The sequence below is a fragment of the Sinocyclocheilus grahami genome, unplaced genomic scaffold (genome assembly GCF_001515645.1).
Source record: "Sinocyclocheilus grahami isolate Dianchi unplaced genomic scaffold, SAMN03320097.WGS_v1.1 scaffold545.1, whole genome shotgun sequence".
In the NCBI taxonomy this organism is placed as follows: Eukaryota; Metazoa; Chordata; class Actinopteri; order Cypriniformes; family Cyprinidae; genus Sinocyclocheilus; species Sinocyclocheilus grahami.
The window spans coordinates 1,671,726-1,681,102 of NW_015505724.1; positions in this window are offsets into that span (position 1 = coordinate 1,671,726).

A 9,377-nucleotide genomic window follows, 5' to 3' on the forward strand; every position below is an offset into this window, starting at 1 on the left:
ACCAGGAGTCTGTTGGGGATGCAATCAGCCTGGACACAACAGAAGAGATTGCCCCATTAATCCTTGGCAGCCGAACCAACCAATGGCCTCAGGAGTCAACTATGGACAACAGCAAGTGCAACCACAAACCCAAGGTCCTGTCAACCCATGGCGTGGACCTGACCAAGGTTACTAGGGTTGCCCAGAGAATCTTACAGGGAGGAATCAGCTTCCAATAATATCATGTGATGCTGATCAAGAACCAATGGTGCAAGCCAATATCGAAGGAAAACCCATTTCTCTTACGCTCGACACAGGGGCAACATACTCATGTTTAAATCCAAGATATGCTTCACACCTCCCCATGTCTGGAAAATATATAAAGACAGTAGGATTCTCGGGAACAACTTAGCTACTTCCTATGACAGCCCCTGTGAGCATTAAGCCTGAAAAACACTGAAATTAGAATACCAATATTAGTCTCAGAACACACACCTGTAAATTTGTTAGGTAGGGATGCCATATGTAAATTAAAAATGCAGATATGGAATATACAAATTAGTTCAGACAATGGTTCAGCTTTTATACAAAGAATAGTAAAGAAAGTAATACAACAATTAAGAATAAAGCAAAGGCTAGGAAAGTAAATATCTACACAGATTCTGCATATGCACATGGCGTATGCCATCTTTTTGGAGCAGTTTGGAAGCAAAGAGGCTTTAAGAAAAGCGATGGCACGCCTGTCCAGCATAGTAATCAGATAATTGATTTAATATCAGCCATGATGCAGCCCAAACAGTTGGCCATCATCAAATGTCAAGCACATAAAAAAGGCAATGATTTTGTTATTAAGGGCAATAATGCGGCAGATCAATATGCTAAGCAAGCTTCTGGCTGTACAACAGCAATAATGGCTCCTTCTGTTTTGATTCAACCTCAACCTCAGTTGGCTGATGTTGCACGAATGCAACAACAAGCTACTCCATATGAAGTCAGTGTGTGGCAGCACAGAGGGGCAACTCGAGATGTAAATGGAGTTTGGCGTTCTCATGAGGGACACATGATAGCTCCCACACCTTTGCTTACAATCCTCATCTCTGACGCGCATGGTTTTGATCATTGCGCGAGGGGAGAAGTGATTAGAAAGATAAAGCAGCAGGGATATTGGTCGCCTTATTTACAAGCTATAGTGGATGGGTATCTGTCAGAGTGTGAAGTTTGTGCCAGAATAACGTTAGAAAAGGAACATCTGCTCCCATTGGCCACATACCAGTCCCAGAAGGTCCATTCAAACATTTAGTAATGGATTACGCTGACATGATAAGAACTGTCAGAGGAAAAAGATACTTGTTGGTAATAATTGATAGATTCAGTAGATGGGTCGAAGCAGTTCCATCAGCAGATCAGGGAGCCCAAACAGTGATTAAATTCTTAACAAGGGAAGTGATTCCCAGATTTGGAATACCATCCCAAATTAGTTCAGACAATGGTTCAGCTTTTATACAAAGAATAGTAAAGAAAGTAATACAACAATTAAGAATAAAGCAAAGGCTAGGCTGCATTTACCATCCTTAGTCGCAGGGGGCGGTAGAACGGGTTAACAGGACTCTTAAGGCAAAATTGAATAAGATCTGTGCTGATACTAGGTCGAATTGGATAGATGCTTTGCCTCTTGCATTAATGAGCTACCGTATGCAAACCAACAGAATAAACTTGACACCACATGAAATGTTGACAGGCAGACCAATGCCAGTCCCATATTTGAGGGGCCCTTATGAGGGACCGCCTCTTGAACAATTGCAAATGGAATTGAGAGCATACATGAGACAATTAACGGCTATACATGAAGCCATTAATGCTCAGGAGCAAAGCAGAGGCACATGAGAGGAAGAAGAAACACCTTGCGCAATACAACCCGGAGATCAGGTATATTTGAGGGTATTTAGATGAAGATGGAATGAGCCACGAAGAGAAGGCCCATATACCGTTGTAAGAGCAACCCCAACATCAGTGCAGGTAGAGGGAATCACAACGTGGTATCATTTAAATCATTGTACCAGAGTGCCCAGACTAAGACCCAGAAGGCGAGAGGAACAACAAGGTATTGATGAAGAAGGAGATGAACAAATAGAGCCTCCTGAACCTGAAAGGGAACAGAGTCCTGAAGTCCATGATGTTGAGGAAGGGGAAGGTAGTAACATTGATGCACCTCATTTTAGGGAAGCAGAACACGCTGAAGCAGGTGAACTGCCTGTAGATGAAACACTACCAGCTGAAATTGAGCAGGTTGTTTTAATCAGTTAACTAATCATTCATTTACACTACATAACCATGACAACCATGGGCAAGGCTTGGACATCTCATGAGCACATGCATTGACACATATTATTGATTTTTTGACCCCCAAGAATGTATAGATAGGGAAGTGGATTCTTTTACTCTTCTCTGGTCAATAGTGAGGAGAGATGTTTGGATCTGACTTCCTCTGGAGTGCAGCAGCATAAAGAAACCATTTGGTAAAAAGTGATGGAGGACCATTATTGGTTCAAGGATAGATAAAAGCATGGGTGGACTTATGGTGTTGCACTCTAGGCAAAGGGCTTAGTTAGTGATGAGACATGGTAAAGTCTCAGAGGGGGAATATATTGTGTAAATTCTATGAAATATTATGTGAAAATGAAAGTAATCAATATATAAATTAATATGCTGAATTATGCCAACCCTGGATGTCATAATGGGGAATGATGAACGTATGAGAGTCTTTTTCATTAGACAGTAAACCAGTGAACTTGAAATAACCTAATATTATCTGGGTCATCCCAGGCATGCCAGCAGTAGGCAGGAACAAGTAGACAAATTTGACACACATCTCGTATGACCACTACCAACCAATGGAAGGTGGCAAAATAAAAGCTTTTTAAAAAAAAAATGGTTGATCGGACCACATTCCACCATTAAAAACTAGGCCAAAAAGGTTGGAAATAATTGTGGCAAATCAGGTAGCCATAACCAATAAAAAATAACCGGAACAATGAAAAAACAGAAAATGACCAAATTTGGAGAGAATAAAGAGTATATAACATGAGCTGACGAAACAAAGACTTTGGAATGATTTGGAATGCTGTGACTGTCTTCCCGGCTTTGTTTCTTTGTTAAATAAAGTCTTATTTTGACATCTGGAACTCTGCTTCTCAACTTCATTGACCGCACCCAAGAAAAATCCACAACATTGGCTGCTTTAGGGAATCCCAGTGTATTTGATTGGTTGCTGATTTGGCGTCTGGATGACGTAGTTTCTGGGGATGCCCTCCTGATGAAGGGGGTTTCCTGGTGATGCAGAGGCTTTGGCAGTTCTTCTGAAAGAGTCTGAGTTCGTAAGACTTTAGGCTTTTGAAGATCTCTGGCAGTCACAAAGTTTCAACTGAAGTGTTTGAGTTCTGGATGACCCGATCGCTTGATGGTGCAGCAGGTGTGCGCTTTGTAGCGGTCACCAAGGCAAAGAGCCAAAGGTCTAGAGAGAGAGAGAGCAAGCGAGCAAAGCCACGAGGGCTTTGTATCCATTTTTAAGCAGGCTGATTTTGATCCACCCCATGACGCGATCTTCCAATCGACTTGTTTTAAGGCTTAGCCACGCCCTGTGTGGTTCCCTTCTTGTGCATAAATTAACATGCTGTTCAAGACATCACGTGGGGGAAATGTCTCTGCAAAGATTTTGTTAATACTTCTATAAAGTGTCCTACAACACACACTGTTCAAAATAACAGCTTTTCACTCATTTCAGTGTTGTGGGAATAAAACAAGCTTTCATTCAACATCAAATAACAGGTAGTTTGCATACATATTAATAATCTTATCTACTAAAAGGAAAAGTTATAAGGCAAAGATTAAAATATCATAGGTTTCAATAACACAACAGAAAGCATAGAAAGGCACAAAACAAAGTTATTTGTGAATATAGTTGCCCTTTTATACTTTTAAATGATTGTCTTTTGAATTGTCTGTGTAAGTTGTGTTTCTTTGTCTGTGACAGGAGAAACGCACGCTTTTCTGGAAAGTAGGAAGGGGGGGGGGGTGGACAGAGAAAGTCCTATGGTCCATAAAAGTCACGCGGTGGTTAAGAGTCATGTGATAGTCACGTATAGATCCAGTGTTTGCAGGCCTGAGGGTATCAGCGAAAAATCCTTCCTGTGTCTACACTGGTTCTATTCATTTGGCGATCACATGGTATCTATAGGTTATAGTCCTGATACAAAAGATCTCTGTGTTATCTCCTGATTGGATTAGTTTTTCATCACTCCTCGGAGTAGATGACGACAAGACTGACAGGAAGTCGACCCAGAATATTGGAGTCATGTGATGGGGTGATTAGTTTAGACCTCATGATGGTTGATTCAGTGACATATCCGTGTCTTTTCATGATAGGAATCCTACATATATCCCCCTTTTGCTCGGTGAGGTTCCCATTGCGAACGTCAGTGGGCACTGGAACAAGAGGCAGAGAGAACAGACACACACAAGACACAAACAACATCTCCATCACTGACTGAATCCTGGTGCAGGACTTGGGTAATTTGGGAATGATCAGGTTAGAAACTTGAGAAGAAGTAGGGGGGTACATTATTTAGGATTACTTGTAATTGGGTCATTTTGATTGCTCTAATTGTCAGAGGTTTGATGAGGCGGTATAGGCGTAATCTCAATGAGGATTGTTTAGTTCTCAGGTTCGGGTTCAGGTTCTTGGTCCTTTTTATGAAGTCGGAACATGCGCGGGATGCCGGACGTGCACTTGTTGAAAGACTCTTGGACGGCGTTCACTCGCTTATGGAGGAGGAAGGCAAGTGTCAGAGTCACAACATATCCTACAATAGTAGAAATGCAAAGCGCTGTGTCAGCGGCAGACCAAGACTGAATATTTGGTGCGCCAGCAGGCGGAAGGCGAGCGATAGCTTCTAAAGCTGTATCAACTGGAGTCAGATCAAGAAGTTGTGTTCCTTCTTCCTTGATCCTTTCTTCCAATTCTGGATTGAGGACGAAGGAATGCTGTTTGAAGAAGGGTGAGGTTTTGAGTTCAGCCTGATACTCATCATCGGTAAGGTGATACAATGCTAAATCGTCAATACGGAGGATCAAGCCCTTAGGGACAGTGATCCATAGAGTTTGGTTAGGCAGGATAATGCGCGTGGCAGTGTCATTTTGGTCGACGACAGCTTTTCACAATGATTTACGACAAATTTTTTTTAAAGGAGTCAATCCTAATTTCGGGAATTGGATTTAAAGTTGAGTTAAGGGAGTTCCCTGATGAGAGGGGTAAGGAAATTGTAGTGAGAGGGGGAAACGAAAAACACAAAGAGACACAAAGGGGGAAAAAAAACAAAGAGACACAAGCACACCGAATGAGGTGAGACAGCAAACGAGTGTCATATGTGTGGAGAACCTCCACTCTACTAGAGGTTGGTCCTAGCAGTGCAGCGGAGGAGAGTGTGTAAGTGTTGTGTTTAAGCAAGGTAACTATACGTTTCCCAAGAATGACAGAAATTATGTCACCATGGACTATAAAGACCACAAAGTCTACACCTGGATGTCGGAGAGATCCAAACCTCAACAACAGCGAGGGGGACTAAGATTTACGAGTGCTTCAGAATCAGATGATTCCAACACGTCGTCTTCTCAAAACCCATTATGACAGAGAAAACCTTTTTTGGGCCAGCCCCGTCGTTCCAAACACAATCAAGATGGAAGAAACCAACGAGAAGAGGGCGTTGGGGAAAGGGACTTCGGGAGGTAACTTCATCCGAATGTACTGTTTCAAATGAGCAAGACAATATTGTAATTAATTTATCGCACAAAGAATTATCCATTGAACAAACTACAGTATTAAGTAAAGGGTTATCATTTGTACCATACAATGTCTCAAATCCCTTTATGGTCAAAGTTGAATTGTTTAAGTTTTTAGAAATGTGAAATTGAGAAGTTTTTTTAATTCGAATGTGAATGTAACGCCATATGTACAACAATTTAAACCGAAAAGTACTTTCACACCAGTAGTTCATAATCATTCAGTGAATACTTTCTGTAGACTTGTAGAAAATGATGTGGAAAAATTATTACAAGAACCTAGTGATGAATTGTACAAGAAAAGAAATTTAACAAAAGTGCAGAGAGAAGATTTATCAGCAATAATAAATGATCCGACTTTGACTATTCAACGAGCAGATAAAGGTGGAGGGATTGTGGTTATGAATACTAATACATACGTTGAGAAAATAAAAAGGGATGTTACATGATGAGACATTTTATAAGAAACTTGTATTTAACCCGACTGAGTCCTATAAAAAACAAATTGACCAAGTTTTACAAATAGGATTAGATAGGAAATGGATTAATGAACAAGAATTAAAATATTTAAAAAATGAATATCCTAGGATTCCGGTGTTATACACTTTACCTAAAATTCATAAATCGCTAGAAGATCCTCCAATGCGACCAATTGTCTCAGGGAATGGGTCATTGACAGAAACCTTATCTAAATTTCTTGATTCTTTGATCCAACTGATAGTGAAAAAACTGCCATCCTATTTAAAAGACACCACTGATTTTTTGAATAAATTGAATCAAATTCCTTGTGTAAGTATGACGGATTGGCTTGTAACACTTGATGTCACTTCACTTTACACTAATATACCTCATGAAGTAGGCTTGGATGCATTGAAATTTTACTGTAACAATGATGACAGCAAAGTACCATCACAATATATAGTGGACCTTACAACATTAGTTTTAACCAAGAGCAATTTTTTATTTGAGAGAGATTTCTATTTGCAAGTGCAAGGTACAGCAATGGGAACTCCAATAGCACCAAATTATGCAAATTTATTTATGGACAAATTTGAACAAGATCATGTCTATAATAACAATCCATTTCAGCCAAATATTAAGGTTTGGATGCGATATATAGATGACTGTTTTATGATTTGGTCAGGTTCAGAACAGGAATTAGAATTATTTGTATCTTTCATTAATTCGAAAATTCCATCAATTAAATTTACAATGGAAAAAAGTTGTGATACGATACATTTTTTAGATGTTAAAGTAACCAAGATCAATGAGTCATTACATACAACGGTATTTCGAAAATCAACGGATAAAAACACAATATTATCCGTTGACAGTTATCATCCAGCTCCATTAAAACATAGTTTACTGATTAGTCAATTGCATAGATTAAAACGTAATTGGAGTGCTACACATGAATTTGATGAACAAGTAAAATTGCTATTTTCACGATTTCGTTCTAAAGGGTATCCACAAAGCTGGTTAAATAATGCATTAGATAAGGTTAATAAATTGAATAGACATGATCTTTTGAAAATAGATAAGCCCATTAAAAAACTAAAAACATTTTTGGTAAATTGTTCCTTGACATACAATGTGCATAGTAATATATTAAAATCAATTATTCATAAACATTGGTACATATTATCATCTGATGAATCTCTAAATGAGAAATTTCAACATCGCCCGTTATTCACTTTTAAAAGATCACGAAATCTATCGGATATGATGGTAAACTTGGATGTAGTGAGGAAAAAGTCTGCTTATATACAAGGCTGTTTCCCCGTGTAGAAACTGTGCCGCCTGCAGGAATTTGGTCAAGTGTAAAGAGTTTATATGTCCAGTAACACGGAAATGTTTTAAAATCACATCTTGTATTACCTGTTCAACTCGTAATGTGATCTATATGTTAAAATGTCCCTGTCAGAAGATATATATAGGAAAATCTTTGCATCAGTTGAAATTACGAATTAATGAACATAAATCTAGTATACGACGACAAGACATAACCTCTCCAGTAGCGAGACATTTTAACGAATTGGGACATGACATCAAGCAATTGGAATGTATAGGAATAGAGGAAGTTTTTGGGTCACGTAGAGGAGGTAATATAAATAAAGAACTATTGAAACTAGAAGCGTTCTGGATTCATAAACTTAAATCACTGAACCCAAATGGCATGAATGAGGAATTAGATCTTTCTGTCTTTCTTTAATGAACTATGGTTGGTCGTATTCATTTTTAATATTCTATATAATAAATTTAGTATTTACAGTGTGTAAAACAATGATTGTTTATGACAATGTATTTCTGATGTTCTTAATTATTGAATTTTCCATTGTTGTACAATTTAAGGTTAATTGGAGTAGATATTGATGATTGATAGGATAAACTATAGGCTTGCATAATAGTGATAAATATGTGATCCTAAATAACTATTGTTTTAGTCACGGGTATATTGTGAGGTGTACTATAGTGGATGTGATGGTTTGTGTTGGATATATGTAAATTGTCCTGGGTTTAAGTGGAAATGATTTAATGATTGTGGTAATTGAACATTGGCTAACGAATGATGACGTCAATATAATTAGTGATTTGAAAAGTGGGTGGAGGGATTGAATTGCTTTACACACTGAGGAAGGCTTTGAGCCGAAACGTTTGTGTCTTTTCCCATTAGTAATGAATGTAAAATAAAATAAAAAATAAGATTGTTCTCGTGAGTGCGGATCATAATTTCTTATGCGTGCGTTGGTTACCACGCCATTCCTGATTCGTTGGCTGTTGAGGAAGGTTACTGGCTGGTGACAGGTTTCAATGATAACCTTCTGAGCTCCAATGTAGTTGGAGAAACGCTGGATGGCCCACACAGTGCAAAGCAAAGCTTTTTCGCAGTCTGAGTATTTGCATTCTGGGGGAAGCAGTGTTTTGCTGGTATAAGCGACCACTCGCTTGTCTTTGTCATGGAGCTGGTACAGACCTGCACTGAGGCAGTGATTGGAGAATCCAGCGTCCAGATAGAATTCCTTTCCTGGGTCTAGGTAGGCCAGGCATTGGGCCGAGAACAGACATTGTTTCAGCTTGCTCATAGCTGTGTCCTGGGCTTCCGACCAGACGAAGGGTTAGTCCTTTCTCAGGAGGGAGTTTAGTGGTCGTGCGATGTCAGCATAGTTTTCAATGAACTGTCTTGAATAATTGTACACTCCCAGAAAGCTTCGTAGCTCAGAAATGTTAGTGGGTGTCTTTATGTTTTGGATTGCTTGGGTGCGACTGGACTGTGGTTCGATGCCGTCTTGTCCAACAAGCAGGCCGATATATTTAACTTTGGCTTTGCACCATTGTCCTTTGTGGAGGGCGATTTTCGCTCCAGCTGTTGCCAGCTGATTCAGGACGTGATCGATTTCTTTGGGTGGTCTGCCACATTTGAGGTTTTCAGAAGAACATCATCCACGTAAACGAGGTTGTCTCTCGTTCTGGCATCAGGGCATGCTTTGTTCAGGAAGATGTTGAATTCAGCTGGTGAGTTGGCATAGCCAAAGGGGCACCGTGTGAAGGTGTATTGTCGATTG